This window comes from Canis aureus, chromosome 20, assembly GCF_053574225.1.
Source record: "Canis aureus isolate CA01 chromosome 20, VMU_Caureus_v.1.0, whole genome shotgun sequence".
Taxonomy (NCBI): domain Eukaryota; kingdom Metazoa; phylum Chordata; class Mammalia; order Carnivora; family Canidae; genus Canis; species Canis aureus.
Window position 1 is genome coordinate 26,250,277 of NC_135630.1, and position 27,038 is coordinate 26,277,314.

Genomic DNA, 27,038 nt, shown 5'->3' on the forward strand with positions numbered 1-27,038 from the left:
CAAGGAGCCAACGCGGCAATTCCCTCAATGTGGAACGATGCGCCACTGGAAATCCGCCTGCTGGGTCTCGGGGGATCCTTGGCGCCTCCACACAGAGGAAACCCTGAGCCGGGAAGTCCAGCCTTTCAACTACTCGGATTGGATGATGACTGACGGGGCCCAGACTCAGACACCCCCTAAGCCAGGCCAAGCCCAGGGTCCTGCTCCAGGTAGCAGGGAAGCCCATCTCTTTCCTGTTGGGCACGGGGGCGACTGACTCCATTGTGCCTTCCTACTCGGGGGCCAGCTTCCCCTCTCCAGTAGCCGTGATGGGAACTGATGGCACCTCCTCTATTCCACGGACTGCCCCACTCCTCTCTTGCAGCCTGGATGGGTTCTCCTCCTCACACTCCTTCCTTAGAATCCCTTCCTGCCCAGCTCCTTTTCGTCGAAAATCCTGACATCTATCTATCAGCTTCTCCTCGGCTAAGTCCAGCTACCCTCCTACTTACCCCCTCTACTAACCCAGAACCCTCCCATTCCTGCTCTCAACTCCTGGAAGAGCTGCCCCTCCACATCCAGGACTTTAGAATCAGCCCTTCCCTAACCCTGACCAAATTCTCTTTGTGGCCAGAGACACGCAGCATAGGCCATCGTTACCCTAGATGCCATCCTAGAGGCAGTTCCCCCCTCCTCGGGACAAGCTCTCGGAAGGCAGAACTTAGAGCCCTCACCAGGGCTCTTCGCCTGTCCAAAGGGCAATGAGCTACCATATACACGGACTCCAAATGTGCCTCCATCATCACACATACACATTCTGTCCTCTGGCAAGAGCAAAGGTTTCTTACAACCAAGGGAAGCCCCATAATCTATGGGCCCCTCATTTCAAAACTACTAGAGGCCCTCAGCCTTCCCACTGAAGTAGCCATTGTCCACTGCCATGGACATCAATCCTCCATGGACCCGGTGTCCTGGGCCAACAACAAAGCTGACTCAACTGCCCAAGCCACTGCCTTAGGCTCCTCATCAGCTCCCCTCCTCTTCCTCAACACACCACATTCCCCCTCTTACACAGATGAGGAAACTCACACACTAAAAAAGATGGGAAGAATAGCCGGGGAGAAAGACTGGATCTTCATTCAAAAGAAACTCGCTCTTCCAAACCATTTAGCTCCTGTGATCATTTCAGACATACGTCAATCCCTACACATTGGTCCCAAGGCCTTACACCAGTTCCCAGGATTCCACTATCCACATCTCCAAAAGGTAATTGGAGAGGTGCGTTAGTCTTACAAAACCTGCTCCACTGTAAATGCTCAAGGGGGAATTCGCAGGCCAGGACCCAATCACCAGCTCCATGGCTACCAACCTGGCAAGGACCGGCAGCTTGACTTTTCCCACATGCCGCGCCATAAATCCTTTCGCTACCTATTAACCTTAGTGGACACCTTTACAGGCTGGATAGAGGCTTTTCCCACAGCTCGGGAGATGGCGGATGTGGTGGCCACCATACTCATCGAACAGATCATTCTGAGATTCAGCCTCCTGGAGATCCTACAATCTGACAACAGCCCGGCTTTCATCTCCAGCATCACCCGGCAAGACTCCGAGAGCCTAAATATTACCTGGAAACTCCATATCCCATATCACCCCCAGTCTTCGGGTAAGGTAGAGTGGGCCAACGGCCTTCTCAAAGAACATCTCACCAAACTTACCCTTGAAACTCCACCTGTCCAGGCCAACCCTCCTCCCGCTGGCTTTAACAAGGCTCAGAGCCACCCCTAGAGGGCCGTCGGGCCTAAGTCCCTTTGAGCTTCTCTACGGGGTGGCCCTTCCTGCTCACTTAAAATCTTCCATCATCACCTCCTCCTCTCCTATCTTACTTACCTACCTTCCCTAACTCTTCTAAGAGCCCTCCTGTGGGCCCATGTGGATTCAGTCACCCCTACTCCAGGAGCACCCACCTACAGGCTAACCCAACTCAGGACCAGGGCCCCTTCTCCTGGATAAAACTTATCCAACAAGGCACTTCCCTCGCCAGCCTTTCCTGCATGGGCAATCTGTCCCACTGTTTTATCTGTGCCGCTTTAGGCAAAACTCCCCTTGTGGCCATTCCCCTCCCCAAGTGCATTCAGCTGCACCAGCCCCGCACCCACACCTCCAGTGCCTGCCTCATCCCTCTCTCACTAATGTTGCCCTATTTACTGACCCTCTCAACCATCAATTCCCCTTCTGTTATTCTGCCCCTAACTCATCCCTGTGCAACGTCACCCGGTCAAACGTCACCTCTCATCATGCTGCTATTGCCTGATTCTTTTGGTGCCATGGCACCCTATCTCAATCTCTCAATACCTCTGCCTCGCTCCTGACTGTCTCCCTAGTTCCGCGATTAACTATCTATAGTCAGGCAGAAGCAGCCCTCCTCATCAGCCCCCTGGAAAAGCAGAAACGAGTGATCTTTCTCCCACTGGTTGTCAGGGTCTCCCTGGCCTCAACCCTGGTGACCACTGGGTAAGGGGCCCTTATTCTACTCTGTAGATTCCTCCAGGGACCTATCCGAGAGGCTTCAAATGGCTATCGAGGCTTTGGCAGAGTCTTTTGCTTCCCGACAACGCCAAATAAACCCGGTGGCCCAGGTAGCTCTTCAGAACCGACGTGTCTTGGACCTCCTCACGGCCAAGAAAGGAGGAACTTGTATGTGTCTCAATGAAGATTGCTACTACTACATCAACGAAACAGGTGTAGTTGAAAGCAATCTCCACGTCCTCGCCAAAGTTCGTGAGTCTCTCCAAAAACAGTATCACCCTGTCGACCCAACTACACCCCAATGGTGGCAGACCCCACTAACCATATGGCTCCTCCTCTCTCTAAGCCCACTCCTAATCATTGGCATACTATTAATGGTGGTCCCTTGCTCTCTCTGAATCATCAAGGAAGGAATCCGCGAAAGATCTCGGTTATCAGTCAACCAACTTGTTTTACACCCCTACGCTGGCCTGCCCACCTCCGACAGGCACCACGACGCCCCTAAATCAGCAGGAAGCAGCCGGATCTGAATCATCGCCCCATTATAACATAACAAAAAGATCTGAATGTTGGGCTGGGGAGACTGGGGACCTCAAAATGGCTGACCCCAGGCCAGCAACCTCCCAATAAGGCCGCCTTGCGGCCCTACCCTAACTGAGCACCCAAAGACCTGTAACCCTTGCCCTAATTGGAATGCCGCCCCGCCCCCATCTTCCAGAGGAAAACTCTTTATAGACCCCCCCTGCAGTTTGCTTGGGTGTGACTCCCCCCCTCGCTCTCTCTCCCCTGCGGGCCTCAGAACCTAGCCAGGGAGCGCATCCCATTAAAAGCCTGTTTCAAACAAAATAAATAAATAAAAATAAAAGCCTGTTTCCACCAACTTTTGCCTGGCCTCTCTCTTCCAGTTCACTACCAATCAGATTAAACCTGACAAAAACCATGGTCCTTTTGTACCAAACTGCCACTTAAAGACTGTGACAGCTAATCTCTATGTTGTTAGGAACTATATCATTTCAATATGTGTGAAACTGGCAGGGACATAAATTCCAGACATCATTCACTCTTGGCTTTGAAACAGGCTCATGGTATCTGGTATTAGGCAATGTTCTTTGGAATTTGTAGATGAATCTGACCACATCTAGCTTCAGACGTGGAAAAAAAAAAACATATCTTATTTAGCAAAGTGATAATGCAGTGTTTTAAATACATCCCAGCTTAGATGACACACGATACTTTTCTCAATGGTTCCGGGGAGCCTCAGTCATTGTGATTTGATAGCACGCAAAGTCAATGAGAAACAGACACGTGGAATTTGAAGCAGAAAGGTACGGTCTTTCTGGATCTTCACATTTGTTTCAATTTCTCACTAATGACTCCTCAAGGCCTTGAATACATGAGTCACCCTTTTAGGCAACTACTATGATTAAAAGTAAGAGAAGAGCAAGTAGGATGTTACCTATTCATTTGGCTGAGTCTTCGAACTCTAAGAGACGATGATGAGACCACCAGTCCATGGGGTGTCAAACTTAACAATGCAGCAGAGGCAACAAGAAACTGCTAGACCCAGGAGTAGATGTGAGTGAAGGCTCACCGGAGGAATCATTCTATACCATAATCGACAGTCTGTACACGTCACTGCCTCGGGCTTGGCTCGGCTTCATCTGGTGCACGTGTTGGTCTCACCCAGGAATTCAAGAAGGGCACTGAACACTAGTGATGAAACTGCTCTGCAAGGATATTCTGATTGTTCCATCACATGGGCCTCTTAACAATCCTAGCTTCCCAAACTGCATTCTCAGTGTGTTTCTCCAAAACAATGAGGTGCCACCCTTTATCTGAACTCTTGAATACCACCTCTGCCTGTGGCTGTCCTGTTATGGGGACACCTTTTGCAGCTGCATGCTTTCCCCATTTCTCATTGTGTCCCCTGCCAAGTTTGGACCCCTAGAATACCTACCCTGTCCTGTGTCCAGGCTTGCCGTGTCGGTGATTCATTCACATGGACATTCTGCTGTGGGCTTTGTTCTCTCGGGGCTCACGATATTTACATTCCTTCCCAAGCTTTGCTGTAGGCCAAATCCTTGCTCCTCACCTGGTCCCATCTGGTCTACCCAGACTCAAAAAAAAAAAAAAATCACAACCAAAAGTCAAAACAAAGGAGGAGCAGGTGGAGATTTTTCCAAGCCGAGACCCTGAAGACGAGAACTGAGGAAGACGGACTCGACATTTACTGGTGTGAGGATGAAAAGAGATACTCAGGATGATGGATATTACACACCATCTCACAAGCTTTCCGTGCCTGAAGTGTCTAGCCTGTTGTTCATTCCACGCAAAACTGTGAGACTCAGGCACTCTTTCAGAGCCTTCTGGGACAATATGGGACAACATGTATAAAATATGGGATGATCATCAAAATGAACCCGATTAAACTCAAACAATGGACTTAATTTTTTTTATCATCTCCTTTTTTTAAAAAGATTTATTTATTCATGATAGATATAGAGAGAGAAAGAGAGAGACAGAGACACAGGAGGAGGGAGAAGCAGGCTTCATGCTGGGAGCCTGACGTGGGACTCGATCCCGGGACTCCAGGATCGTGCCCTGGGACAAAGGCAGGCACCAAACCGCTTAGCCACCCAGGGATCCCGATCATCTGCTTCCTAATCCCCATCTCCCTACAAAGGTGGTCAATGATTCATTATGTTATTATCTGTTTCTCACCCCAACATTTCTATCTACCTGTATCCATCCATTTGCTGATGACTGAAACCAGGCAGCCATATCTGTTTCTACATCTAACCCATGACCGTTCTAATTTAAAATATACTTTACATCCATCTTATTATTTTCTTCTCTATATTCAGCACCCAGGTCACATTTATATGTCCCATTGTCATCTCTCACTAGAACTAATATCATTGCATTCTGGCTAGCCTTCCCACTTGTAACTCAAGTCTTTTCGATTTTTTAAAGATGACTTTTACCTCTTTGAGAGAGACCATGAGAGAGAGTGCATGAGTCGGAGCGGGGAGAGGCAGAGGGAGAGGGAGAAGCAGATGCCCCACTGGGCAGGGATCCTGACCTGAGCCGAAAGGCAAAGGCTCAACCGACTGATCCCCCCCACACCAGGTGTCCCTAACTCTGTTCTTTTCTGAATCGTTCCCAAACCCACAACAGGTAGCCTAATAGTGAAAGCCCCAAACATCATTATGTTGTTACTTTGCTTATTAGTTCTCTTCAAAGTCTTCTCTTTGTACCTTGGATGAAATCAAAACCCTCTGAGCCAATAAATCCTGGTGTGATCTAGTCCATGCTGACTTTAGTCACATCTAATGCTGCTCTCCTATCTATCTATTCATTATGTTCCACCTTCCCTGACCATTTTTTCAATCTTTCTCAATCTTGGAGACTCCCATCAATATTTTTTTTACATTCTTCAACATCTCAATGGCTATTAAGATTTCCTATGTAGGAACTTAGCCTTAGCCTTACAACGTTCATCACATATGTTACTTCTTTAACGGGGTCTTCCCTGAACCTCTAATTTAAGAGCTAGTTCTCTCCATTATGATATTTTATGGTCATTGTCATTTTCTTTCATAGCACCTTTCCCACGTTTCTTGTAGGCACTTGTCAGTATGAATATTTCTAAAGTGACTGTCCTCTGAGTAGGCCGTGAGAAAGCTCCATGGGAACATGGGTCTTTTGCTTTCTACTGTATGGCAATGCCTGGTACAGGGACTACAATCATTGGCACTCAATATATCTGTCCAATGAGTGAGTGGAAATTCTGTATCTCATAGTTTATTTGTTCAATTATTCAATAAGCTATTATCTTGTGTAAAGCATGGTCTTCACCTCATTGGGTACAGCAGAGACAAAGAGATGCAAAAGTGCCTGCTCTGGTGAAGCTTCTAGAGTGGGAAACCAGTAATTAGCAACGAATACAAAACATCACATCGCATTTTAGAAAGAGACATGTAGCAAAGAAAAAATGGAGCAGGACAACGGAAATGAGGGGGTGCCAGCGAGATGGGATTTACAGTTAGAATAAATGATCAATGTAGGCCTTCATGAACAGTTTACCTCTGGGAAAAGACTTGAAGCAAGTGAAGGCTCTCTAAGAGAAATTCAAGTCAAAGAATTTTCTAGGCAAGGGAATGAGCTAGAATGAGTCCAAGAGTGGGAACTTGTATGGGTTTCTGAGAAACAGTAAAGGAAGATGCAGAGTGGTCAGGAAGGCAGACATAGAGGTTGTGATAAAAGAGACAAGGAAGGGCAGACAGATCACGTAGGCCTTTTGACCACCATCCCCACTTTGGCTTTTACAGTGACTGAGCTGAATGAGCCTTCAAATGGTTTCAGAAGAGTTATAGGATCTTACTTTTGCTTTAAGTGGATCGAGATGGCTGCTCCATGTAGAATCTCACAGCGGGGCATGGGGAAAGGCAGGAAAACCCCACAAAAGGCTTCTGAAGAATTCAGGCAAGAGAAGATGGTCACTTGAATTAGTATCTAGCAGTGGAGATAATAGAAAACAGCTGGATTCTGGATCTATATTGAAGGTCAAGATAAAAGGTTTTTTTTTTTCTGATGCACTGGATGGGGGTTTGAAAGACAGCAAGGAATTAAAGACAACTCTGAGGTCTGGAGGCTGAGTAACTGGGAAGACAGCCTTGCAGTCAAGTCACAGGGGTGAAGAATACAGAGGAGTATGTGTGGTGAGATCATGTTTATTTGCAGAAACTGGAGGAGAGGTTACATGAGTAGTTGGATATACAATTCAGTGGGAGAATGACAAATGTGGGAGGTGTCCACCTACAAACAGCACGGAAGGCAGGACAGGAGATGATCTCACTCCAGACCCGGCCCCCACCCCGGAGTGACTATAAACAGAAAAGACCAATTGCCATGCACCACGCCTCGTGCAAAGCCTCGTGCCCTTGCGTTCGGGTCGCGCTCAGGTGGGCCTTACTCCTCAACTTACCAGGATTATGGGAAATATTTCAATCTGACACATATAATAAGCATGATGCATAAGTAGGTAGCCATTTAGGACAGATCTCTCATTGTCAGACTCTTAACTGTGAAATGAATAAATTAAATTTCTTCTATCAGGTAACATTTTTATTATCATGTATATTTTCTACTTGCTAAGAAAGAAAGCAATGTGCAAATATTTTGTGGTTTAAGTAAGTATCTACAGGAATAGCCATATGGTGTGATGATGGCTAGAGGGCCTCACAGATCCTACTTTCATGCAGTGCACATGCCTCCCAGGCACAACCGTACAATCTACATTAGAGAAAATATAGCATTTGAATAACAAGAGATCACTGCGATAAACTGGGCCCATAAGGCTTATTATAAACATCTTCTAAATATAAATTGCTCTTCGAATTCTATCCTGTAGGAGGAATAGAGTTTTTCATGCAAACCAAAGAACGTCATAAAGCCGACTGGCAGACACCTAAAACCCTTATCATAGGAACTTAGTTTTTAGTGATCTCTAAATTATTACCCAGAAATACAGTTTGGATCCTAATAACTAACTCATTCCAGAAACATTCACCACGAGCTTCATGTGGTTTCCGACACGCTCTGACGCAGGCGCTGATGACACAGCGATGGGCAAAACACATCAGGCGACTGCCCCCATCCACAGGGTTTGGTCTTCCTCCGCAGGTGGAAGAGACAATGACTGAATAAATCTGTAACATGTCACAAGGTGGCGAGCACCACGAAGAGCGGGCACGCAGGGCAGGGGATCCGGGGCGGGGTGGCTGTCGTGTAAGTCCTGCGCTCAGAGATTTCCAACTAGATTATACTGTATGAGACTGGTTGACGACTGTCTGCTATTCAAGCACACATAACAGAACAAAGGCCCCATGGAGTGAGGAAAGGTGACCCAGCTTGGAAAGGGCAATCGTGGAAACAGACACCAGGTCTTCTAAATTGCCCTCAGAGATCTTTTCCTGCTAATGCAGTAGAGAGGGGCAGCATTCCTGTTCTGCAGACTAGGAGTAGGAGAGAGAGAGAAAAAAAAGCTCATTAGCCTTAGGGACAACTGCTGATGACTGTCTAATGATCACAGTTTAATAAGTGGGATATATATATATAGTAAGAGTACAGTTGTTACTTGAACAACATGTGTTTGCATTGTATGGGTCCACTTCTTTATACAGTACAGCACCATAGATGTCTTTACTCCCATGATTTTCTTTTTTTAAAGATTTAGTCATTTAAGAGAGAATGAGAAAGAGTGTGTACACGAGTTGGAGGGGCAGAGGGAGAGAATTCCAAGTAGACTCACTGCTGAGCATGAGTCCCGATGCAGGGCTTGATCCAGAGACCATGAGATCATGAGCTGAGCCAAATCCAAGAGTCAGGCACTTAACTGACGGCATCGCCCAGGAGCCCAATGGCTGCACCACCCAGGCGCCCCTCTTCCTTATGATTTTAATAACATTTTCTTTTCCCTAGCTCACTTCATTGTAATATACATATTAATCTACTGGTTATATCATCGGTAAGGTTCCAATCAACAGTGGGCTACTAACTAACAGTCAAGTTTTGGCAGAATCAAAAATTATACGTGGATTTTCAGCTGTGCTGGGGGATGCTGTCGGGACCCCTAATCCCCACGTTGCGGGGAGGTCAGCTATATTCTAGTGAATTTGTAGTTCTTTACGGTATTACACTGTCCAATTTTGTCACTTCTACAAAAACCTGAAGCAGAGAATACAATGTTCATTGAAACCTGTTTCAGTAACTAAATTTGAGCTACTGTTGATGAAATTGAGTACTGTATATTTCCTGTTATGAGAGTATCTCATGCGCACGCATGCACACACACCATCCCTACAGAGCCTTGTGTGCCACTCGATGCCAGAGAAACTTCCCTGTTTTATCCACAAAGTTCACATTTCCAAAGCCAACCAACAGCACTGCACACATGGACTAGCGGTAATAGAAGTGAGGGATGTCTCGGTCCAGTTAGACCAGAGGAGTGGCAAACATTGTTGCCGCCAAAACCAACGGAAAACCCATTTACAAATATGACGGTCACAAATGACACTTCCCTACAAAACAAAAGTGGCACATCCTGCTGTCTTGTCCAAACTCTCTGTGGCCACAACCAATCGAGAGCTTCCAGCTTTCCTGCACTTGCTTGCTTCCCTTACGTTTGTCACCTCAGATACATGACTTTTCTTTTTTGCAGCTCAGGTTTTGATTTTTTGGTAACTTCTAAAACTTTCTAAGGTTTGGTTGTATTGATTTCTTCAAAGAATATTAAAACTTTCTAGCTAAGGATCTCCTACAAATGACTGTGTTGTCTTTACTTCAAATAATTAATAAACTTCCTTTGTACTTAAGAGTCATTAGGCACACACACACACACACACACACACACACACAAGAGTCATTAGGCACCATGACAACCCACTGGTTAGTTCTCAACATTTTGCAATTCAGATCACTAGTCAGCTTTCTTCCTGGTCTTCAGACCTGCTTCAATACAACAGGGAAGTATAAAAACAACTTTCATCAGTGAAAAATCCCTAGGAGTTCAGGATTGTTGCACTCTAATGGATACATGGAAGCAAATGTGTATTTCTAGAAATCAATGAATTTATGACTATAAAATATACAGCACCTGTAAATTGAAGAGCTTCTTCCTCAAAAATATAGCCAATAAAAAAGACAGTGCATACATACAAAAAAGCCTTAAATAATAAGGGAGGAAAATAAGTAGAACATGTTAAAAAGCTGGCCAAATGAGAGAGGCATCCTGCCTCTCAGGATGGTTTCCTTATCTTTTACTGCATTTTATAAATGTCATAAAATAATGATGATTTTTTTATTGGAGTTCAGTTTGCCAACATATAGCATAACACCCAGCACTCATCCCATCAAGTGTCCCCCTCAATGTTCGTCACCCAGTCACCCCACACCCCCACCCTACCTCCTTTTCTTCCACCCCTTGTTCATTTTCCAGAGTGAGGAGTCTGTCATGTTCTGTCTCCCTTTCTGATATTTCCCACTCATTTTTTCTCCTTTCCCCTTTATTCCTTTTCACTATTTTTATATGCCCCAAAAGAATGAGACATTATAATGTTTGCCCTTCTCCGATTGACTTACTTCACTGAGCGTAATACCCTCCAGTTCCAAATGATGACTATTTTACAGGAGAAAAAAACACTTTTTTCTTTAAATTAAGAGGTATCACACTGGGAGAATCCTTTCAATGACTGGGAAAAAAATACGGTCACACAATACAGTTTGCGAACAGCAGACATATACAATGCCTGTTGTCAACTTTCTCCATCATTAACCCCATGACAAAACTCTTTTAAAAGTACAAGGGGAGGCTACAGAAGGAGTTGCTTCCACCTGTATTCCTGTTTGCAGTTTCTTCCTCATGTTTGTCAAGACAGAAAGAAGCATTTTTTTTTCTTTTCTTGCTTTTAAGTCTTTAGTTTAAAAAAAAAAGGCAAACCTATAGGATTTTCAATTTTTGGTGACAGTCATGGAAATCTGGAGACTCATGAGTTCTACGACTAGGGTTTCTGAACTGAAATTAAGAATTCAAGGATTACAGTTAAAGTCTCAGAGCAAAAGATATGAGGCTGAGTATTTTTCAACGAAAGCCCAAAGAGAAAAACAGAGGCTGACGACAGAGAAGAGCTGTGACATAAACCACAGATGATGTCGGAATTGTGATTTCTGTTAAATCTTGCCATGTATGCATGGATGTATGTACAGATACACACACATAGATCTCCGACAGTTCTTGTTCCTCAACGGTTATGCTCAAGGTTTGGTGGGGGGGGAACCATCATTCTTTGTATTGGGATATTTTGCTTACTTTTTGCTATGAATGGACATAGAAAATTAAGTATAAAGATAATTTACAGATTTCAATTATAAAAGAAAATATCAGCTTTTTAGTCCATAAAATCCAGACACCTACTGATAAAGCATCCTAGGAGAATCATCACTAGAAAAGTCCAATGGGACACACGGAAAAACTGCACGTTAACTACTTCCAAAGACAAAATTATTTTCACACTTTCTAGAGGTATTCAATATTTAATGTTGATGCCTGATGGAAAGGTCTTAAGTACTACAAACACTCAGACATTGTAGAAAAGGATGTAGTACTGCCACGTCTACCATCAATTCTATCTAAATAAGTGCTATTTTATGGTGTTAGTTATTACTGTATATAAAAGTATTGAAGACCAAGATTCTTTGGACATATTCTTACAGTTTCCCCAAATGTGTAAGATGGCAATAGGACTTTTTTGAGCATTTATTTTTTTCCCTCCTGATTCACTAGCACCTCTCAAAAATAAGCTCTAGAGAATCATGAAGTCCATTCAATAATTTCCTACTAAACACCCTAAATTACATATAAGACCACCATGATGATATAGATCTACTCAGATTGTCAAGGAATTATTTAACTTAGATTATGAGCAGCTACATTTACCAGTGCTTCCAGTCTGGGACCTCATTTCTAAGTGTGTGAGTTGGTTCTCCTGTTTCCATAATAACCAATTTAACAATCAGCTTGGCAGTCAACTACTTTAGAGGTAGTTTCATTAATGTTAGCCCTCTTCTCATTTATACATGAATCGACTGATACTGTGGGACTACTTATTTTTCTAATATACTTGTAAAAGGGCTCTGAATTCAAAGTAACAAACCTTCTGGAAGAATTAGCTCAGGCTCTTTTGTTTAAACTCAATCTTTTCCTTGTAGAACCTCAATGTATATTTTAGAATTTTCTTCCAATACTTTAGGACTCACTTAAAGTTCTAGTCCTAATATGACAATCTCCTTTTGTTGCTGCAAGGACCTAGAAATGCAACAAAGTTATGAGCTAGAAGTTTTTCAGTTTTTGAATGTCAGTAAAAACCAAAAAGAAAAGGAAACAATTAAGAAATTCAAGAAATTAAATTGGAATACAAAGTGGTCTTCATTTCACAGGACTCCCTCTATCGTTAATCCTCACGAGAATGAAGGAAGCTACTCCCTTACTGTATAATGAAAATCGTGATTTTTGTAATGCTTTTTCCAAATCAAAAAGCTCTCAAAACTAGTTCTTTCTCTCTCCTCTTTCCTGGTTTTGGGTAAAAGACTATTCTTAGTAGATGATCTGGTACATAATGAGCACTGCTGGTTGGCTGCACACACACGTACAACAACATGAACCCAACAAGTAGACAAACATCACTCTCCTTTCATGGCATTTGTCATTTCTAATGGCTGAGTAATATTCCATTGTATCATAGACCACAGATTCTTGTTGTTGTTGTTGTTGTTTTCTCAACTTTATTGAGGTGGTGGGGGGAGTCAGGGAAGGAAGAGGTGTGGACTTGAAGGTTTTTGTTTTTTTAATGCAAAATAATTTATTTTGTGTTTGATACCAGATGAGACGATAAGGGTGATGGTGCTCATGCCCATACGCCGGCTCCAGGTGAAGTGCTCTAGGCTTCGGGCTCACTCTGCTACCTAAGAAGGTCTTTCTCAGCTTTAGCTCTACACAATGCTTGTGACTCAGCGCCTTGCAGGTTTGGGCATTATGGAAACTTTCACAGACTTGCTGAAGGGGATGGTGCCCTCGATGCTGGTTTCCACCTGGGGTGACACTTCGCCACCATCAATCCAGGGGGATTTGGGAATGCGGGAATTGGAGTTGTAGGCCAGCAGCAGCCTCACATCCACCTGGCATGGTTCTGTCCAGGCAGTATGGGAGGGGTACACCTGAGTGATAAGCCGGTGGCGCCCTGGGCCAGGATTCTGCAAGTCTGCCGGCTTAGGATGAATCATCTGAGCCTGGCCATCTGGATAGAAGACCTGGACCTTCACAGCACTCTGAGGGTCCTGGACATTTTCCAGGGTCACATCGACATGCAGGGCCACAACCAATCCAGATGTAAACTGCAAGGGGTTGTCTGACTCACCTGCTGGCTCAATGATGCTGGCTGAAGTGTGTGGATCTGCTCTGGAAGGGGGAGGTGCAAGAAGGTACTCTGCCTCAGCATGGTCCGTAGAATTTTGACCACTTCCACAGGTTTGGATGTCATGAGTCGGGGCATAAGGTCAAGAAGTTTGTCCACAAAGCTGTCCTTTAGGTGGGGCAAATCCGCAATAAAACACCTCTGAAAAAAGTCCACTTCCTGTAAAAAGTTTTGACACATCCCAAATAAGGGGTCAACTCCTCGAGTAGTCCGTGCTGTTACTATAAGTTGCAAGGCTTTGGCCTGCAGCCTCAGGTGATGTATAATCACCACCTGTTTATTCTCCACACCACTGTACATGAACTCCATTTGGTAGGTCTCTTCCATGATCTGTTTTGCTGCTGTGGAGGCCAAGTCACTCTGCTTCAAATATAAAGGGGCAGCCACATTCCAGAGCTTTTCTTGCAAGGCCTTGAGGAGAAGAAGCTGACACCAAAGATAGGTAGCCGAGAACTCCTAGCAGCGACTCCTGCTAGTTCAGACTGAAGTTCTCCAAGTTTTTGAAGATCCTGGATGGTGAACTCCAGCAGCTTCTGGGTTCCCTGAGGGTTCCGGTGCTCTGAAGACTGTACACCCTTTCAGAGCTCTGCTGCAGGAACTGATGGGACGGGTCCTCATGGGGCGCAATACCGGGAGAAATGGCCGATGACACTAGTTTTCTACCTGGTAACCTTAAGGCAGGAACAAGATGAGAAAGACTGTCTCAGAGGTAGGCATAATGCCTGAAGGTATGATCTGAGAACAGTGCTGGCATTGTTGAACAGGTTTTAGCAGCATTAAAAATAAGAACCAAAACTGCAATGTAAGCTGGTTCATCCATGTCTGGTTCAGCTGTGTCAAAAAATGGATGGGTGCTCAGGAGCTCTGGCACCAAGGGAAGCACCAGGGTTGGATGCCGACTTCCCAGAAACTTCAAGCACTTCCATATAGAGTCCCTATCAGTAGGGTACTTGGTTAAATTTTTCAGCAGCTCCGCCAGTGCAAGATGAATCCCTTCTTTAGTCGAAACATTAGTACAGCATAAAAGTTCATGAAGAGCCTCTCGAATATCTCTGGATGAATCCTCTAACACAGCCAGGACAGTGTCAAGCTGATCCTCTCGGAGAGTGATATTATTAGAAATTTTTCTCATGCTGTGTATGGGCTGCAGATGTACTTCCTCAATTTCATCATTAAACATGTCAACCAGGAAATCAGGGCGGCACTTCTCCGCAAAAGAAGGTGAAGATTGGGCCAGCACGCAGAGAGCCTCCACAGCAGCAATGAGGACCTCATACATCTCATCTTCCAATCCCTGAACAAAGGCTCCACAAGCTCCTGACTCAATCAAGTTCACAGCTCCTGTATCTATTTCTTCTTTGGGAGCATCACCTCCTCACTTTCTGCCACTGGAAAACTCTCCTGACCTGTAAAGTTCCTTGGCATGTTCATGTGCAGTGCATTTTCTCCTGAGATCGGACATGAGCTTCTTGTCGAGTGTTTGCTCCAGGAAATGAGAACTGACTTGTTCCATTGAGCCCAACAGCTTTGCAGCCTGAACTCGAACCACCCAGGAGCCATCATTGACCATGGGGCAAATTTTTCCAAATGCATCACCAACTAAGCGAATTTCTTCATTAGAAGAAGGAATGGGGACAACGCTTTCAGGATAGAGCTGACTGACAACCCAGATAAGTTGGACTGCAGCACTGCGCCCTTGTTCATAGTCATCAGACAACAATTTACAGGCCTGATTATAAATTGCTTGGTGTAATTTCAGTCCTCTCTCATGAAGCTGCAACATGGCTTTTATAGCTGCTGTTCTGACACGTGGGTCTTGGTCACTGAAGTAATCCCCTATCATCTTCTGGACATCTCTGACAGCTAGGCCTTCTCCATCTTTTGTGACACTTTTCTCCAAAGAGCCAAGATTGCCAAGTAATTGCAGGCACTTATTTCTTACACCATGAGACGTATCTGTGAGGTGCTTGCAGGCTACATCAACTAATCCCATCTGGATAGCTTGATTCTCTGGGAGTCTGGTGCCAGTTGCAAGCAAGCTGTCCAACAGTTGAGCAAGGACTTGATGAGACTTTTCATTCTGCAGGATGTTAATGGCATCATCCATAATGCAGTCTGGTGAAAATCCTGCAGTCTTTGATAATAAACCCAACAATGATGCAATTTTCAGTCTCACAGATGGATCATTCTCCATAATAATGTTCCAAGAGAATCCTAACTACTCCTTCCACACTTTCTGCTTCAACAGGCTTTCTGGCAAACTGGAGTAGATACTGCAAAGCATCCGCTGGGAAGGGAGCTTTACACAGATCTACGTGGAGTGCTGCAGATTTACTTGGTTTTGTCAATCGCAGTTTCTTGGTTGCAATTTCCTCCTGTTGTTGCTGGACCTCCTTAGTGAATTCGTCGTACACTCGTTTCTTTAGGTGAGCCGCCATGACTTCCCACCAGACCACAGCTTCTTGATCCATCATCTTTCGATGGACACCGAGGTTCCTTCCACAGTTTGGCTATTGTGGACATTGCTGCTATAAACATTGGGGTGCAGCTGTCCCGAGTATTATGCTGAGTGAAAACAGTCAATCGGAAAAGGACAGACATTATATGGTCTCATTCATTTGGGAAATATAAAAATTAGTGAAAGGGAATAAAGGCAAAGGAGAGAAAATGAGTGAAAGTATCAGTGAGGGTGACAAAACAGGAGACACCTAACTCTGGGAAACAAACAAGGGGTAGTGGAAGGGGAAGTGGGTGGGGGTGGGTGACTGGGTGATGGGCAATGAGGGGGGCACTTGGCGGGATGAGCACTGGGTGTTGTGCTATATGTGGACAAATTGAACTCCAATAAAAAATTAAAAATTCTGGGGATCCCTGGGTGGCGCAGCGGTTTGGCGCCTGCCTTTGGCCCAGGGCGCGATCCTGGAGACCCGGGATCGAATCCCACATCGGGCTCCCGGTGCATGGAGCCTGCTTCTCCCTCTGCCTGTGTCTCTGCCTCTCTCTCTCTCTCTCTCTCTCTGTGACTATCATAAATAAATAAAAATTTAAAAAAAAATTAAAAATTCAAAAAAAAAAGAAAATGGGCCCTTTATGTAAAATAAGCAAACATTTAACTGATGTATTCAGTAGGTCCAATAAATGGAAATGTATGACACTAAAAAAAAAAAAAAACACCAGGGAAATCTTCAGGGTTCTAAAGTATGTCATTGTTTTTCAAAAGATACCGAGTGATATAAACAGGAACACCACAAGTACAGAAGTAAAAGCTGCTGAAGGCACAGATACGAACAATTTCACTACTATGTTAAATGCCGTAGATCATCATGAGAAAGATTTAAATGCATCAGTAAATAAGAATCTTTAAGTTTTGGACACAGTTTTTTTTTTAACATAAGCAAATATGCAATAATGTATTTCAAATGTGAAAAAGTACCTGTACCCATGGCCACCCTGGAGGAAGAGCATGCCAAGGGGCATGCTATCGGGATCCCCCACATGACAGAGCAGCCACCTGCCTCAGTGAAGCAACCGACTTCGGCCACTGAGCAACATCCTAAACGAAATCAAGAGCCCGCCAGAGCTACTACACTGGGGCAAGCTGAAACTTATGGGCCTGAGCAGTTTGAGCCGGGCATGGCAGTTGGTGCTGAGTGCATGGCCCGAGCCGAGATGCTAGCTGCTGAGGCCAAGTCAATTTACAAGGCAGTCACACCTCTGATTCACTGTCCCGACCTGGAGGAGCCACCTACACACTTGGCCACCCTGCAACAAGAGCTCCCCCAGGTGCCCACTATCAATGTCCCCGGCATGCCATGCCAAAGGAATCACCTGCCTCAGTGCAGCAACCAGCTTTGGCCCCTGAGCAACATCATGTCAGCAGCCCACCCCAGCTCTGAAGGTGGGGCCTGATGAAGCTTCTGGGCCTGAGGTGATCGAGCTGGGCAGGGCTATCGGTGCTGAGTGCTTGGCCAGAGTAGAGATACCAGCTGCTGAGTTGAAGCCAATGCATGAGGTGGTCAAATCTCTGATTCACTCTCCCAACAAGGAGGACCCACCTGCAATCTTGGCCACCCTCGCAGTAGATCATGTCCCAGCGCATGCTATCAGGGTCTGCCACATGCCGGAGCAACCACTCGTCTCAGTGGAGCAAATAGTGTCCACCCCTGTGCAATATCCTGAACCACCTCAACAACTGGCCCCAGCTCCTACCTTGGGGCCTGCTAAAGCTTCAGGGCCAGAGGTGATTGAGCTGGTCATGGCTCGAGCTGAGAAGCCAGCTGCTCAGACCAAACCAATGCATGTGGTGGTAACACCTCTGACTCACTGTTCCGACATGCAAGAGCTACCTGTACCCGTGGCCACCCTGGAGGAAGAGCACGCCCAGGTGCATGCTATTGGGTTCCCGCACATGCCGGAGCCGCCACCTGCCTCAGTGGAGCAAATGACTTTTGCCACTGAGCAACATCCTGAACCAAATCAAGAGCCTGCCAAAGAGACTACAGTGAGGCCAGCTGAAGCTTCTGGAGATGGAATACTTCCAAACTCGTTCTATGAGGCCAGCATCACCTTAAGTCCAAAAGCAGACAAAGACCCCACCCGACCAAAAAGGAGAGTTATAGACCAATGTCTCCGATGAACACGGATGCAAACGTTCTCAACAATATACGAGCCAATAGGATCCAACGGTACATTGAGAAGTTACTCACCGTGACCAGGTAGCATTTATCCCCGGGATGCAAGGCTGGTTCAACACTTGTCAAACACTCCATGTGACTGATCAGATCTGCAAGAGAAAAAACGAGAACCAGATGATCCTCTCAATAGATGCAGAGAAAGCATTTGACAAAATACGGCATCCATTCCTGATCCAAACGCTTCAGAGTATAGGGATAGAGAGAACATTCCTCAGCATCTTCAAAGCCATCTATGAAAAGCCCGCGGCAAATTATCATTCCCAAGGGGGAAATGCTGGGAGCCTTTCCCCGAAGAAGATCAGGAACGAGACAGGGATGTCCACTCTCATCACTGCAATTCAACATAACACTAGACGTCATAGCCTCAGCAATCAGGCAACAAAAAGAAATAAAAGGCATTCAAATCGGCCTAGAAGAAGTCAAACTCTCCCTGTTCACAGATGACATGATACCATACACCTGGAAAACCCAAAAGACTCGACCCCAAGATTGCTAGAACTCATACAGCAAATTCGGCAGTGTGGCAGGGTACGAAATCAATGCCCAGAAACCAGTGGCCTTTCTAGACGCTAACGATGAGACTGAAGAAAGAGAAATTAAGGAGTCAACCCCATTTGGGATGGCACCCGAAAGCATGCGCTACCTAGGAATAAACCTAACCAAAGAGGTCAAGGATCTCTATCCGAAAAATGACAGAACACGTCTGAAAGAGACTGAGGAAGACACAAAGAGATGGCAAACTATTCCATGCTCATGGATCCGAAGAATGAATATTGGGAAAACGTCAACGTGACCCAGGGCAATTTACACAATGCAATCCCTATCAAAATACCATGGACTCTCTTCAGAGAGCTGGAACAGATCATCTGAAGATTTGTGTGGAATCAGAAAGGACCCCGAATGGCCACAGGAAGAGTAGCCAAGAAAACCACAGCGGGGGGCAGTACAATGCCGGATTTCAGGTTGCACTGCAAAGCTGTGCTCACCAAGACAGTGTGGTACAGGCACAAAAACAGACACATCCATCAATGGAACAGAAGAGGAATCCAGAAGTGGACCCTCCACTCAGTGGTCAAGACCACATATTCGACCAAGCAGGAGAGACCATCCACTGGAAAAAAAGACAAGTCTCTTCCATAAATGCCACTGGGAATGCTGGACAGCCACATGCAGAGGAGTGAACCTGGACCACTGTCTCACACCAGACACAAAGATAAACTCAAAATGGATGAAAGATGTAAATGTGAGATGAGATTCCATCAAAACCCTAGGGGAGAACACAGGCAACACCCTTCCCGAACTTGTCCACAGCAACTTCATGCAAGATACACCCACAAAGGCCAGAGAAACAAAAGCAAAGATGAACTATTGGGACTTCATTGGGATGAGAAGCTTCCGCACAGCCAAAGAGACACTCAACAAAACCAACAGACAACCTCCAGAATGGGAGAAGCTACGTGCAAATGACCCGTCAGATAAAGGGCCAGCATCCACGATCTCTAAAGAACCCATTCAACTCAACAGCAGAGAAACCAACCATCCAATCCGGAAATGGGCAAAAGACACGAACCGAAATGGCACAGAGCAAGACGTCGACGTGGCCGACAAGCCCATGAGAAAATGCGCCGCATCACTGTTATTTCCATCAGGGAAACACACGTCAAAAGCACAACGAAATCCCACCTTACACCGGTGAGAATGGGGAACATTGGCCAGACAGGAAACCACAAATACTGGACAGGATGTGCAGAAAGGGGAACGATTTCAAAATTCAACAATTTCAGAGGTAGCATATTCACCTGAAAGGGACCAAGGGGGAGGGGGGCATGCTGCCGGCCAGGCTGGGGAGCTTAGGGAGGGACCTGAGAGCGGGGAGGGGGTGGGGGGAGGAGGAACAGCCAAGGGCCTTGGGGGGCCTGGGGGGGCCCAGCAGCCCAGGCCCTCAAGCCACCGCCCCAAGGCCCTGCCCTGACATCGCAAGGTGCCTGCATCCTAACCCCTCTGAGCAGCCGCGGATGGGTTCGGCGGCACCTCCCCGAGCCCGGGTGGAGGGGCCCCACACCCTCCCTGAGCCGCTCCTGTGAGACCTGACCTGACACGTAGGAGGCCCCGCCGCCGCCCCCCTCCGAGAACAGGTGCCACCACTCCTCCCCCGCGCAGCCCTCTGCCCGGCACCCTGGCGGCCCAAAGGGTGTCCGCCGGGCTCGCCACGGGGGCGCCTCCATGCGGCCCCCAAGACTCACTGTCCCCCTCCGGTCCCTCCCAGGCACCCGCCGCGCCACCAGCGAGGGCCAGATGCCTCTCGCACAGCCACCCCGGGGCCCGTCACGCCTCCCGGGGCCCACGCTGACCTGCGCGCCGGGGGCCCAGGCCTGCAGAGCCGCTGCCGCGAGCCCGGAGCGCGGGGAACCGCGGGGAACCGCGGGGAACCGCGGGGAACCGCGGGCCTGGACTGGGGGCGCGGCCGCGCAACCTCCTGCCGTGCCCACGTCGCCGCATCTGCGCACAGCTCCTCCTGCGGCCACGCCCCGGCCCCCTTCAGGTCACGCTCGGGGTCAGGCGCCTGGGCAAGCTCCCGCCCCGCCCCCGCCACGCCCCCCGCAGACCTGCCACACAGAGGCCCGCCCTCCGCGGAGCCTACAGGGGACCCGAGACCGCCTCTGCCTCCCCCCGCTAGTCTAGTCGGGGCGCCGGGGCCGAGGCCTTGCGCCCCGGCTCAGTCCCGAGGGACACCTGCTCACGGAGGCACGGAGCCTCTCTCTGGCTCTGTGTCTCCATCCCTGTCCCTCCGTCCCGGTCTCTGTCTCTCCCTCACTGTCTCCCTCGCTCTCCCTCCCGGTCTGGCCCTGTCTCCCTCCCAGTCTCTCTGCCTCTGCCCCCACCCCCTTCTCTCTCTCTCTCCCTCGCCCTCCCAGTCTCTGTGTCCCTCCCAGTCTTTCTTCTCTTACTGCCTATCATGGCCTGTCCCTCGCTGTCTCTCTCTCCCTGTCTCTGTGCCTACCTTCTTGTCTCTCGGACTCTCACTTGTCTCCCTCCCTGTCTCATTCTCTCCATCCTGTCTCTGTCTCGCTGTCTCCTCCCTCCCTGTCTCTGACTCTCCCCTCCTGTCTCTCGGTCTCCCTCCCTGCACCTTGGTCTCTCCCCTCTGTCTCATCTCTCCCTCTCTGTCTCTTGGTCTGTCTGTCCCTCCCTGTCTCTGGATCCTTCCTTCCCTGTCCTGTGTCTCTCCCCCATCTCGATCTCTCACCCCCGTCGTCTCAGTCACTCCTCCCTGTCTCCATCTCTCTCTCCCTCCCTGTCTCTCGGTCTCCCCCTCGCTTTCTCTCCGTCTCCCTGCCCACCTATATCTATCTCTCCCTCCCTGTCTCTGTCCATCCCTCCACTTCTGTCTCTCCTTCCCTGCCTCAGTCTCTCCATCCCTGTCTCTCGCCACCCGTCTCCATCTGTCCCTCCCTGTCTGTGTGTCTCCATCCCTGTCTCTCTCTCATCCTGTCTCTCGGCCTCTCCCTCACTGTATCTCGGTCTCCCTCCATGGCTCTGGCTCTCACTCCCTGTCTCTCTGTCTCCCCCTGCCAGTCTCTCGGTCTGTCCCTCCCGGTCTCTCGGTCTCTCCCTCCCTGTCTCTGGGTCTGTCCCTCCCTGTCTCTCGGTCTCCCTCCCTCTCTGTCTCTCCCACGGTGTCTAGATCTCACCCTCCTTCTCTCTGTGTCTCCGTCTCTCCCTCCCAGGCTCTCGGTGTCTCCCTACCTGTTTCCCTGCCTCTCCCTGCCTGTCTTTCTGTATCTCCCTCGCTGTCTCTGTCTCTCCATCCCTGTCTCTCTGACTCTCCTTCCCTGTGTCTGTGTCTGTCTCTCCCCGCTGCCCCATCTCAGTCTGTCCCCGCCCTGCCCCCCACCCCGTCTCCTCTCCCGCCCTCTCTCTGACTCTCGCTCCCTGTCTCGCCGACTCTCCCTTCCTGTGTCTCTGTCTCTCTTTGCGTCTCTGTCTCTCTGCCAGTCTCTGTGTGTCTCCCTTCGTGTCTCCCAGTCTCTCACTCCGTCTCGTTCTCTCCATCCTGTCTCTGTGTTCCCCTCTCTGTGTCTCAGTCTCCCTCCCTTTCTCTCTGACTCTTCCTCCCTGTCTCTCAGTGTATCCCTCCCGGGCTCTCGGTGTCTCTCTGTCTCTGTCTCTCCCTCCCTGTCTCTCTGACTCTCCTTCCATGTCTGGCTCTCTCCCTCCCTTCCTCATTCTTCCTCCTTGTCTCGGTCTCTCCCTCACCATCTCGCTGTCTCTCCCTCCCCATCCCTATCTCTCCCTCCCTGTCTGTGTCCCCCTCCCTTTGTCTGTCCATCCCTCCAGTTCTGTCTCTCCTTCCCTCTCCACGTTAATGAAACAAAGGATGAGAACCGTAGGATTCTCTCAATAGATGCAGAAAAAGCATTTGACCAAATAGACCATCCTTTCATGATGAAAACCTTCTGCTGGGTACGCATACTGGGGCAAAAAACCTCAATTATCATAAAACCCATGTACAAACGACCCAGAGAGGGAACGTGCTCTTCATTGGGAAAAACCTGGAGCTTTTCCCTTAAGGTCAGGAACACGACAGGGTGTCCACCCTCAACACTCTCGTTCGGCAGAATAGTAGTGGTCCTCGCTTTCCCAGCGACATTCCGAAACAGAAAAAAAAGGCATCCGGATCGGCAAAGAAGTCAAACTCTCACTCTTCACAGAGGACATGACACTCTATGTGGGAAACCTCACACAATCACTAGACTAGATCGTACGTAAGGGATCTATCCAACAAGACGACCTAACTAACGATCGTGGGTATCTATGCCCTGAATGTGGGAGTTGCCACGGATATCAATCAATCGCTAAGCAAAGTTAAGACATACTTAGATAATAATACCCTTTTACTTGGAGACTCGAATACGGCGCTTTCTGCAATTGACAGGTCTTCCAGGCACAGCATCTCCAAAGAAACAAGAGCACTAAAGGATACAGTGGACCAGGTGGATCTCACAGATATTTACAGAACTTTACATGCAAATGCAACTGAATTCACATTCTTCTCAATTGCACGTGGAACTTTGTCCAGAAGAGACCACATACTGGGTCACAAATCAGGTCATAATCGATACCAAAACTTTGGGATCGTCCCCTGCATATTTTCAGCCCATAATGCTCTGAAACTAGAGCTCAACCACAAGAAGTTTGCAAGGATTTCAAACACGTGCAGGTTAAGGACCATCCTGCTAAAAGGTGAAAGGGTCAACCAGGACATCAGAGAAGAATTAAGAAAATTCACGGAAACCAATGAGAACGAAGATACAACCAACCGTTCAGAATCTCTGGGATACAGCAAAAGCGGTCCCAAATAGGGGAAAGACATCGCAATACAAGCATCAATCCAAACACTGGAAAGAACTCAAATACAAAAACTAACCTGGCACCTAAAGGAGCTGGAGAAGGACCAGCAAATGAAACCTTCACCCAGCAGAAGACGACGGTTAATAAAAATTCGAGCAGAACTCAATGAAATAGAGAGCAGAAGAACTGAGGAAACACATCCACAAAACCAGGTGGTGGACCTCTGAAAGAACCAATAAGAGAGAGAAAAACCATGAAGCCAGCCTTATTAAAAGAAGAGAGAAAAGACTCCAATTAACAAAAACATGAATGAGAAAGGAGAGATCACCACCACCACGTAGGAGATACAAGCGATCTTGTAAACTCATCCTGAGCAGCTATACGCCAATAAATTGGGCAATCGAGAAGAAACGAACGCATTTCCGGAAAACCACAAACTACCAAAAACGGAACAGGAAGACACAGAAAACCCCAACAGGTCAATATCCAGGGAGGAAATTAAAGCAGTCATCATCAAAGACCTCCCAGGACACAAAAGTCTAGGGCCGGATGGCTTCCTGAAACACTGTGGAACACGTCGGAAAGAAACTGAGGAAGACACAAAGAGATGGAAAAGGGTTCCACGCTCCTGGGTTGGAAGAATTGATATTGGGGAAAATGTCAACGTGACCCAGGGCAATATACACAACTAATGCAATCCCTGTCAGAAATAGCACGGACTCTCTTCAGAGAGCTGGAGCAAGTCCTCTGAAGGCTGGTGTGGAATGCGAAAAGACCCCGAACGGCCACGGGAAGAGTCGCCAAGAAAACCACTGCGGGGGCAGCACAATGCCGGATTTCACGTTGTGCCACGAAGCTGTGACGGGCAAGACAGTGGGATACTGGCACAAAAACAGACACGCCGATCAATGGAACAGAAGAGAGCATCCAGAGGTGGACCCTCAACTCTGTGGGCAACTAATATTCAGCCAGGCAGGAAAGACCATGCACGGGGAAAAAGAAAAGACAGTCTCTTCAATAAATGCTGCTGGGAACACTGGACAGCCACACGCAGAAGAATGAAACTGGACCATTCCTCTCACACCATACACAAGGATAAACTCAAAATGGATGAAGGATCTCAATTTTGCAAGACAAGAGTCCATCAAAATCCTAGGGCAGGACAAAGGCAACAACACCCTTCTTGAACTGGGCCACAGCAACTTCATAGAAATGACATCAGCCACGAAGGCCAGAGAAACAAGAGCGAAGAACAGGATTGCTGGGACTTCACCAAGATGAGCAGGTTCCACACAGCAAAAGAAACACCCGACAAAACTCAAAGCCAACCCACAGAGTGGGAGAAGACATGTGCAAATGACCCTGTCAGGTAAAGGGCCAGTATCCAAGATCTCTGAAGAACTTCTGCAACTCCACAGCAAAGAGACCAACGATCCAATCCGGAAGACGGGCAAGAGACATGAATGGAAATGTCACAGAGGAAGACTAGGCATGGCCGACAAGCACGTGAGACAATGCTCCGCATCACTGGCCGTCAGGGAGATATGGGTCAAAAGCACCACGAGATCCCACCTGACACACCAGCGACTGCGGTGAACGTTAACAAGATAGGAAACAGCGAAGGTCGGCGAGGATGTGGCGAAAAGGGAACCCTCTTGCACTGCTGGTGGGAATGTGACCTGATGCAGCCACGCCTGGAAAACCGTGTGCAGGTGCCTCAGAGAGGTAACAACGGATCTGCCCTGCGATCCAGCATGGGGGTGCACTGGTGGAGATGTACCCCAAAGATACAGATGCGGGGAAACACCGGGACACGTGCACCCTGAGGTTTCGAGTTGCAATGCCCACGATAGCCACACTGCGGAAGGAGCCTCGGTGCCCATCGAAAGATGAATGGATAAGGAGGGCGAGTGGTCTCTGTACACGATGGAAGATTACTCAGCCATCAGAAACGACAAACACCCACCATTTGCTTCGATGTGGATGGAACCAGAGGGTATTATGGCTGAGTCAAAGAAAAAGAAGGCAGTCGGCGAAGGACAAACATTCTATGGTCTCGTTCTTTTGGGGAGTATGAAAAAAATAGTGAAAGGGAACAGAGGAGAAAGAAGAAAAAAATGAGTGGGAGATGGCAGAAAAGGAGACAGAACAGGAGAGACTCCTAACCCTGGGAAATGAACAAGGGGTGGAAGAAAGGGAGGAACGCGGGGGGGGGGGTTGACTGGGTGACGGGCACAGAGTGGGGCACTTGATGCGATGAACACTGGGGGAGTTACACTCTATGTTGGCAAAATGACCTCCAATAAGAAAGAAACCTATAAACAAACACACAAACCTCCCAAGACACAAAAGTCCAGGGCCAGATGGCTTCCCAGGGGAATTCTATCCAGCGCTTCAAGAAGAAAGACTACCTATGCTACTAAAGCTGCTCCGAAAGATAGAAAGAGATGGAATACTTCCAAGCTCGTTCTTGGAGGCCAGCATCACCTTAACTCCAAAACCCAAGACCCCAAAAGGGGACAATGCTGGACCGATGTCCCTGATTAAGGCGGACGCACACCTTCTCCACAAGATATGAGCCAACAGGATCCGACGGGACACGATTAAGAAGTTACTCACCACGACCCAGTGGGGTTAATCGCCAGGGTGCAAGGCTGCTTCAGCACTCGGAGAACACTCGATGGGCTTCATCAGATCTGCAAGAGAGAAAACAAGAACCAGATGATCCTCTCAAGAGACGCAGAGGAAGGATTTGACAAAATACGGCATCCATGGCAGATCCAAACCCTTCAGAGTACAGGGATAGAGGGAACGTCCCTCAGCATCTTCAAATCCATCTACGAAAAGCCCGTGGCAAATTATCATCCACAATGTGGAAACACTGGGAGCCTTTCTTCGAACATCAGGAACGAGAGACAGGGATGTCCACACTCACCACGTCTTCTCAACATACTACTAGACATCTCGGCCTCAGCAATCAAGCGACAGAAAAAATAAAAGGCATTCACATTGGCAAAGAATTAGTCAAACTTGCCCTCTTCACCGATGGCATGCATGGTACTGTACCCGGAAAACCCAAAAGACTCCACCCCAAGATCGTAGAACTCATACAGCAAATTCGGCAGCGTGGCAGGATCCTAAATCTATGCCAAGAAATCAGTCACCTCTCTATACGCCAACGATGACTCTGAAGAAAGAGAAATTAAGGAGTCGGTTCCAGTGACAACTGCACCCAAAAGCATGAGATACCCAGGAATACACCTAACCAAAGAGGTAAAGGATCTCTACCCGAAAAACCACGGAACACATCTGAAAGAAATTGAGGAGGACACTAAGAGATGGAAAACTATCCCATGCTCCTGGATTGGAAGAATTCATATATTGGGAAAATGTCAACGTGACTGACCCAGGGCAATTTACACATTGATTGCAATCCCTATCATCAAAACTACCAAAG

At 47.6% G+C, this 27,038-nt stretch overlaps 1 long non-coding RNA gene and 1 pseudogene across 7 annotated transcripts in view; both read right to left on the reverse strand.

The window, feature by feature from the left end:
* Positions 1-27,038, reverse strand: part of LOC144291588 (uncharacterized) — a 156,747-nt gene that overhangs the window by 74,822 nt on the left and 54,887 nt on the right. For 4 of the 7 annotated variants that reach the window (XR_013358914.1, XR_013358913.1, XR_013358912.1 and 1 more), the window contains exons 3-4: positions 26,201-26,277; positions 18,242-18,318 (exon numbers count right to left, since the gene is read on the reverse strand). This is a non-coding gene — a long non-coding RNA (uncharacterized LOC144291588). Of the gene's footprint in view, positions 1-4,462; positions 4,622-18,241; positions 18,319-26,200; positions 26,278-27,038 lie in introns of all 7 variants that reach the window. The other 3 variants (XR_013358918.1, XR_013358915.1, XR_013358917.1) reach the window with 2 other exon arrangements.
* On the reverse strand, positions 12,841-15,973 carry LOC144291586 (integrator complex subunit 4 pseudogene; annotated as a pseudogene).